An 8,875-nucleotide genomic window follows, 5' to 3' on the forward strand; every position below is an offset into this window, starting at 1 on the left:
AGGCCACAAAAAGAAGGAAGGATAACAGCAGGAAGATTTAAAGAAGGAAATATTGGAAACTCAAGGCAGTAGAAACATAAGATGATTAGAGCCCCACTGAACTTGAAGCATGGGAAGCCCCAACAAAAATTTATAATTTGGCAGAATATTTGGATCCTTAGCATGAATCTCACTTACATATTCTGTTGGAAAATATTGGGTATGTACCTTTTATTGTGTTTTGTATACTCTGCTTTATTTTACAATGTGTATGCAGGTAGCTCAGTTTTGTTATCATTCATCGGTTGTATGCCTTGTATCTTATTTCCAGCTGATGAAGACTATTACAAAACAGTAGTATCATTCTGGAGACACTGTCCTTTTGAGGCTTTTGAGACATCTTCCATTGAAATTTTTGAGCTCAGGGACTTGAGAGCAGGATGTTGTTTAAGTTGGGGGGGGGAGGGATGTACTAGAAAAACTCTTGGCCTGCAGTTGTGTTTCTGAAGGTTCATCAACTGAGACTTCTGAGGTGGCTTCCTGTCTCCGAATGCAAGAGAAAGAAATGGACCAAAGGAAGTGTCATTTCACACAACACACAGTTAATTCATTTGTATTGTATTTGTTTGAGACATCACTGAACCTCTCTTTGTTGCAAGTGCCAGCTCTAGAGCAGAAAACGCCAAATGTGCTGAGAGGAGGAAGAGGAAGGTTAGACTTCTGCATGCAGTGCCACTTTTATTTTGAAAAATGCCCAAAGGCCCTTCATTATGACCAGACAAAATGTCACAAAATAGTGAGGTAAGCTTCTGAATCCACCAGAGCTCTTCTTCTTCAGGATGTGAGCAGGGGTGGGGGGACTGAGGGAAACAAAAATTTGGCTAGGTATTGAGGCCATATTGGTCAAAAGTTAGTTTTTGCTGTACGCTGCCTTAAAAGGGGGCTGGTTTGGGGGCTCACATACACACACACGGGCCTGTGTTCTACCTCCAAAGTCGGAGGCAGTTTGTCTCAGTTACTAGGAATAAAAAATGGACGGGACCCTTTCTCTCACTTTGTCTACCAATCCCCACACTTTCTCTTTTCTGCCCCCCCTTTTGTCCTCCTTTCCCCCTGGATGAATTAAGCCAACGGTTGCATGAAATGAGGCCAAGGGCTGGCAATTGCCCATCTCTTTGTGAAAGGGGCAGTTCTGCCCCTTGGTTGGGAGAGAGACATCATTTGGCCTTGGTTGGGAGAGAGCCAGTGTGGTGTAGTGGTTAAGAGCGGGAGATTCGTAATCTGGGAAACCGGGTTCGCGTCTCCGCTCCTCCACATGCAGCTGCTGGGTGACCTAGGGCTAGTCACACTTCTTTGAAGTCTCTCAGCCACACTCACCTCACAGAGTGTTTGTTGTGGGGGAGGAAGGGAAAGGAGAATGTTAGCTGCTTTGAGACTCCTTCGGGTAGTGATAAAGCGGGATATCAAACCCAAACTCCTCCTCCTCCTCCTCCTCCTCCTCTTCTTCTTCTTCTTTGTCAGAGCTGCCCAAGGTCCCAGCTCACAAAGGACCAACGCTGCTTCGTTGTTAAGTACAAAAGTCTTTATTGAAGTTCAGTTTCACTTCCAGAGCCGCAGCGCGCAGCTCTACGTCTCACTGTCAGACCGCTGATGATCCCTCTGAATCTCCTCCCCCTGTACACCAGTTTAAGACCCTCGCCTTGCTCCACCTTTTCCGCTGCTCTTTCCTCCTCTGGGTCCGCCTGCCCGCCGGGGTCTCGCCCTTTCTAGCCTCTTCTGACGCTGATTCCCCTGAGCCTTCTCCCTCCCTCCGGCGGGCTTTAGGAGCTGGTTCCCCATCCGGGTCTCCTGCTGTCCCCCGCGCCTGCACATTTGAACTTGGCGCGCGCGCCCAGCCAGCAGCTTTCCTCCTGACCGTTTCACTGCTGCTGTCACTGCTTCCCCCTTCGGGGGGGCTAGCTGCAACTGACCTCCCCTCCATTCCCCCACTCTCCGATGGAGGCGTGGTCAGCCCTGACTCACCTCCTCTGCCGGCTGGAGGGGACGCTGGCCCTGACACATGTGACTCTTCCCCCCCCCCACTACGCTCTGGTGGGGAAACTGGTCCCGATCCCCCACTGCTGCTTTGGGGTTCCCCTCTGGCTCCTTGTTTCTGGTGCGTCCCCCCTTGCTCTGACCATCGGCGCCCCCTTCTGGGAATCTTCTGATTCGCTGGAGAAGCTCATGGAATCTCTCGGGCCACTGTCATACTCCCCTACGCTTCCCTCGGATTCTTCCCCTTCGCTCTCCAATTCCTCTCTCCCCAGTGCTCCTGCTCCTGATTCCCTGACATTCTTCTTCTTCTTCTTCTTCTTCTTCTTCTTCTTCTTCTTCTTCTTCTTCTTCTTCTTCTTCTTCTTCCCTATATGTCTGTTTGGGGGGCTAACAAAGCAAGGATGCTGGCCCAGCGGCTGTTTCCAGGTCATTCTTTCCTCTGTCTTCCTACAGGGTCTCTACATCTCCTTGAGTTATCTTGGGAAGTTGCAAATAATAACATCTTAGCGTGTTAAGCATTTTATTCATTTGAATATTATCATCACATTTCCATATAATTATTATTATCTGCTAAGTTTGTTTGCTTTCCTTCACTTAGTTACTCCTCCTCCTCCTCCTCCTCCTCTTCTTCTTCTTCTTCTTCCCTATATATCTGTTTGGGGGGCTAACGAAGCAAGGATGCTGGCCCAGCGGCTGTTTCCAGGTCATTCTTTCCTCTGTCTTCCTACAGGGTCTCTACATATTCCTGGTCTATGCAATCTACAACAGCCAGGTGAGAGACAGCCACACTATGCAAGGGGGGGGGGATTTGGCACCCTGTTTTCTCTGCAACAACTCTTCAGACTTTGAAAATGGGCTTGGAAGGATGTGATCAATGGCTTGTGAAACCAGCTAGTAAAGGACATCTACCCTCATGATCACGGCCTTGGGGGTCCCTGAAATCTGCTGGATCCTCCTGTGTGTGTGTGTGTGGTGGCATTCTGACTACTTGTCATTCTGCTGGCGAGATCTCCTAGGGCAGGCTTGGCCAAACTTGGCACACCAGCTGTTTTGGGACTACAATTCCCATCATCCCTGACCACTGGTCCTGTTAGCTTGGGATGATGGGAGTTGTAGTTCCAAAACATCTGGAGAGCCAAGTTTGGCCATGCCTGTCCTAGGGTCATCCAAGTTCCCACTAGATATTGTGCAAGCAATGCTAGTTTTCTGCATATACGTGGAACCCTAGGAGTCAAACCCCCGTGTAAGACACAGCCACACCACAGAGCAGGAGTGCGGAAACCTCCAGCCTGTGGGACAATCTCAGTCCTCCAGGCAGCCTGCAAAGCTAGCTGCAAAGTCTGTTGCATGTCAGACAACTTTGCTCCCCAACTGACTCCTCTGTGGACAGATGGCACCCAACGGAGGGTGGCAGTTGCTGCTGTTTTCCCCGCCTTTTCCTCTTCAGCTGAGGAAATAGCTACATAAGACTAGCAGGTGCATTTTAAAATACCAGGATCCCTGCCCCCCACCATGGTGCCCCTCCCCCACAGGAATCAACCTGGACCCTGCAATTGTCCCCTGAGGCTTTTTTGTGTGTGCCCCCCCCCGTGGGATATCTGGAGTGTGGCAACACAAGAACTGGCCTTTTCTGTGGTGACTCCCTGCTTGAGGAATGCTCTCCCCAGCGAGGCTTACCTGCCACCTTCATTGCACCTCTTTAGGCACTAGGCGAAAACCCGGCCTTTGGCTTTTAACTATCTCTACAGCCTTTTAGAGTGGGTGGGATTGTTGTAAACAAAATCTGCCCTTTTCCCTTATGGGGTATCCAAGAGCCCGTATAGAGTCCTTACATAGCTTCCCTATTGGTAGGAGAAAATAACAGAAGCCAACCAGAGAATATTGAGAAGCAAAGCACCTAGTAAGCCTGATCTTTATTGATCTGTTGCAACAGGGTCCTCACTCATCACATCGCAGGAGGGAGGAGGAACCCAGAACAATGACGCGCAAGGCCTTCTATAGACTTTTGAAATTGCCGCCCTGTAGATCAAGACCCCCCCCTGAAACACCATACATACATCACAGAAGGGGTGTAACCTAAGACCACCCCCCAGATACATCATACCTACATCACAGAAAAGGCGGTCTAAAACAGAAATTTGAATGTTGTTTTTGTGGGATGTAAACACAGGAGCAGTCAATAACAACATTCCTAGAGTGTACATGTTAGAACATGGGGAGGGATGTCTGTCTAGCAAGCAGGTAAACTTCCTGGGGACGGACTTCCTCCGCATGTGACCAGAGGTGGGTGTGGCCTCACCTGTGCAGGTAAATGATAAAAGCACAGGGCAGGCAGCCATCTCTCTCTCTCTCTCTGCCATCTTCCTTCGATGAGGAAACATCTAAGGATGCTCTCTTGGCTCCCAGCCAAGAGAGGAGATAAGGACTATCTTGCTACAAGATAGATTCTAAATGTATTTTACCTTTTTAAGCTGTCTGCCTTCTGGGATCATATTGTGAACAGAACGTGAGTAAACTCTTTTATACTTTTATGAAGACTGTGTCGTGTCTTGTATTTTAAGAGGGAACAAAAGGGGAAATTACCAGAGTAATTATTATAGAGGTTCTAGCGAACCTGTGCAAGCGTTACCATTGCGAACTTAAAGGGGAATGTCTATAAACTCTGCTGATATTTTGGGAACCTGTTAGCACAAATTGGATTAGGATATAATCTCACAATATATCCTCTCCTGCACCCCTGAACATTCCCACAAAGGGTTATTGGCCCCAGTATTGCATATTTCTGCATATTTTTGAAGGATTGTGTTGGATTGTGATTTTGAGTTGAGTAGTATTTTTCTGAGTTAACTTCCTGGTAAGCACATGGTCCTTTGTTCCATAGTGCAGTGGGGATTAAGCAACCCCCCCCCCTTCCCTCAGAGTTCACAGTGACCCAAGGCAGTGAAGAATTGTTTTGTATTTTGAGATTTTTGAGATTTGGATTTTAAAATTTGGAGGAGGATGAGGAAGCTGATGCGGTCGCAGAACCAGAGGTCAGGCGCTCGTCCAGAACCAACAAAGGTGTCCCACCATTACGGTTGTCCTACTTTGCAGGGTTGGCGTTTCCACAGGAACCTTCCACTTGGGAAGAGATACAGGAGATGCCAGCTGCAGAAGCCAGTCTCTGGAGGAAAGCCGCGCAGGAGGAGATGGATGCACTGCATCAGAACAAGACCTGGACACTCACTGAGCTGCCTCCTGGTAAGAAGGCCATTGGCAGTAAATGGGTTTTCAAGGTTAAGAAGGGGTCAGAAGGAGAAGTGCAGCGCTACAAAGCTAGACTTGTAGCACAGGGATTTTCACAGCGTTTTGGTGAAGACTATGATGAAGTTTTTGCACCAACGGTGAGGTACAGCAGCGTAAGAATGCTTTTAAGCATTGCGGCCTCCAAGAAAATGAGAGTGAAACACATAGACATTGCTACCGCTTTTCTACATGGGCAGATTTCAGAAGAAATTTACATGAAACAGCCCAAGGGTTTTGTAAAACCACATGAGGCACATTTAGTGTGCAAACTCCAGAAAGGACTTTATGGACTTAAACAGGCTGCCAGAGCCTGGAACCAGAAGTTGCATAAAATGCTGACGCAACTTGGGTACAAGCAAGGCGATGCTGACAAGTGCTTGTACAGTAAGTCAAATAATGGACAATTCTCATATATCTTAGCATTTGTTGATGACCTGATTATTGCCACAGCAAGTGAGAAAGACTATACACAGATAGTAAAACACCTTAGCAAAGAGGTGGAAGTCAAGGAGCTAGGAGATGTCCAGTACTACCTCGGGATCCAGGTGGAAAGAGAAGAGGACGGCTCATTTCTTCTCAGCCAAAGACAGAAGATCCACGAGCTGATTGAGCACATGCAGATGCAAGACGCACATCCAGTTGCTACACCGATGGCTACTGACTTCCTGAAGAATCAGCAGGATTCGAAGCAGTTGCCAGACAACAATGACTACAGGTCGGCGATTGGTAAACTTTTGTATTTAGTTACCACATGTAGACCTGACTTAGCTAATGCTGTGGGGATTCTTAGCAGAAAAGTGAATTCTCCCACTGAGCATGATTGGGCAGGTGTAAAGTGTGGTGCGATATTTGAAGGGTACCATGAATTGTAAATTAAGGTTACCAGCCATCAGAGACCCTAAGTTGGTTGGGTATACTGATGCGGATTGGGCTGGGGATAATGCTGATTATAAATCAACAAGTGGTCATGTTTTCATGTTTGGTGATGGACCTGTTTCATGGGGCAGTTATAAACAGAGCTGTGTAGCATTATCTTCCACAGAATCAGAATACGTTGCAGCAACAGAAGCCTGCAGAGAGATCGCCTGGCTTGATCAACTCATAAAGGACTTTGGGTTGGTGAGAAAAGGGCCTGTCAGCTTGCTGGAGGACAATCAAAGTTGCCTGAAGCTGACGCAGAGTGAGAAGTTCCTGGCCAGAACAAAACACGTTGGGGTTAAATACCACTACATACGCCAGATGATCCAGGATGGACTTGTGGAGCTATCCTACTGCAGCACCCAAGAGATGACTGCTGACATCCTGACGAAACCCCTACCAAGAGAGAGTTTCCAGAATCTACATGTCAAGCTGGGACTCTGGGTGGTTGAATAAAGTTGTTTATGTTTTGTATAATGTTGTATTGCCTGAGAAGGGGTATGTGGGATGTAAACACAGGAGCAGTCAATAACAACATTCCTAGAGTGTACATGTTAGAACATGGGGAGGGATGTCTGTCTAGCAAGCAGGTAAACTTCCTGGGGACGGACTTCCTCCGCATGTGACCAGAGGTGGGTGTGGCCTCACCTGTGCAGGTAAATGATAAAAGCACAGGGCAGGCAGCCATCTCTCTCTCTCTCTCTGCCATCTTCCTTCGATGAGGAAACATCTAAGGATGCTCTCTTGGCTCCCAGCCAAGAGAGGAGATAAGGACTATCTTGCTACAAGATAGATTCTAAATGTATTTTACCTTTTTAAGCTGTCTGCCTTCTGGGATCATATTGTGAACAGAACGTGAGTAAACTCTTTTATACTTTTATGAAGACTGTGTCGTGTCTTGTATTTTAAGAGGGAACAAAAGGGGAAATTACCAGAGTAATTATTATAGAGGTTCTAGCGAACCTGTGCAAGCGTTACCGTTGCGAACTTAAAGGGGAATGTCTATAAACTCTGCTGATATTTTGGGAACCTGTTAGCACAAGTTGGATTAGGATATAATCTCACAATATATCCTCTCCTGCACCCCTGAACATTCCCACAGTTTTTCCTATTTGCCAGGTTATCTGATTGCCTTTCCTGATAGTGTGTCACCCATTAAAATGCTGATTACTCAATTCCTGAGACAATGGGAAGGTTCCCTGACGCCCCCTCCCTCCTTGCAGGGAAAATATTTGGTCAGTTTGGGAATCAAAATGGTTTCAGGTCGGTCTTCCTGTGCTGGTCTATGTGTGTGCTTGGTTGTTACACTTATGAACGTTACCATATATCAAGACCTCAAAATTCCTATCACAATATCCCCCCTTTGGGGCTAGAATTTTTCTTTAAAAATTTTGCCCCACAAATAATCACATGGTATGTTGTAAATGGATGCCTTTGTGTAAATATAGGATATCACATAAAAATAACACGTTGCATTGTTACTAAATTACTTGCGGCATTCTAACACTCTGGGAGAAACATTTACTCAATAGTGGTCTATGCTTTTCACTTAGCAGGATGGTCCAGTAACAATTGAAAAATGCAGTTTGTTTTATTTATGCCTTTTGTGTATGTGTGTTCTCAAGCGTCAAACTTAGCTCTCCTCCATCATACCACAGCAGCAACAATCCCTGGTGAATCCCTTTAGGGCTTTCATAAAGACCATGTCACCTTGCCATAGATTTGGACAGGTTTGGACATGTCGTGAGAGAGATGTCCTTGCCTTGACCTTTCAATGGGATCTTTTTATTATAGGCTCTAGTCTTGTACTGTGGGGAAGTTGCTCACTTGCTCTTAAAGGACGAAAAAGCTAGTTGCAGCCTGGATACACTTGTCAAATTCAAACTGAGTCCAATTAGAATTTAGATAGCGCCATGGTTCTCAACTTTTCAAACCAATCTGTAAAAAAAAATAAAAAAATCTTAAAATGGGCACTTGTCCAAATTAATCAATTTAACTCTATAAGGGATCATTCCTGCTAAACCAAAGCATATACACCTTCATGCATCTGCTGTTGCATGGATCCTGAAGGAGAAGGAATGGCAAACGAATAGTTGCAGGGAGGTGTGGTTATCTGGAGCTGCGAGTTGGGAAGATGGCGGCTGTAACAACTTCTCCTTCATGAACCCTCCGGATTACAAACCTTTTAAAGCCTTTTATAGCCTTTTACAGCCGTCTTTATAGCTGTTTTTATTAGACTTTTAAATCATTTTACCTCTGTTAGAAGTTTTACTCGTTTTACTTCTATGGTTGGCCAATATACATATCAACAAGGATATTCAAACCTTCTGCTGATTAGTAACGCCGCCTTGAAGATTGGGTTATGCTGAGCAGTGGAGGAGGAGTAGCAGAGGAGTTGCGGCCATAAAAGAGAAGTTCTCTTTTGTCTCCGTTTACCTCTACTTTGAACCTCCGTAGTCAGTGAGACAGCGACAAATGGGTCATGGCAAGCGACCAAGATCGGCTGAGAAAGGTTGTTCACCTCCAAGAGTAAAGCAGTCAAAGCTTGAATCTCCCCCACCATCTACTAACAATAACAGCAAAACGGAGCAAGTAATTGTTTCTGCGGTCGAAACATACAACCGCTTCTGGCCTCTGTATGATCAAGGAGAGTTGGAAA

Source organism: Podarcis filfolensis (genome assembly GCF_964270895.1).
Source record: "Podarcis filfolensis genome assembly, chromosome: W".
Classification (NCBI taxonomy): Eukaryota; Metazoa; Chordata; class Lepidosauria; order Squamata; family Lacertidae; genus Podarcis; species Podarcis filfolensis.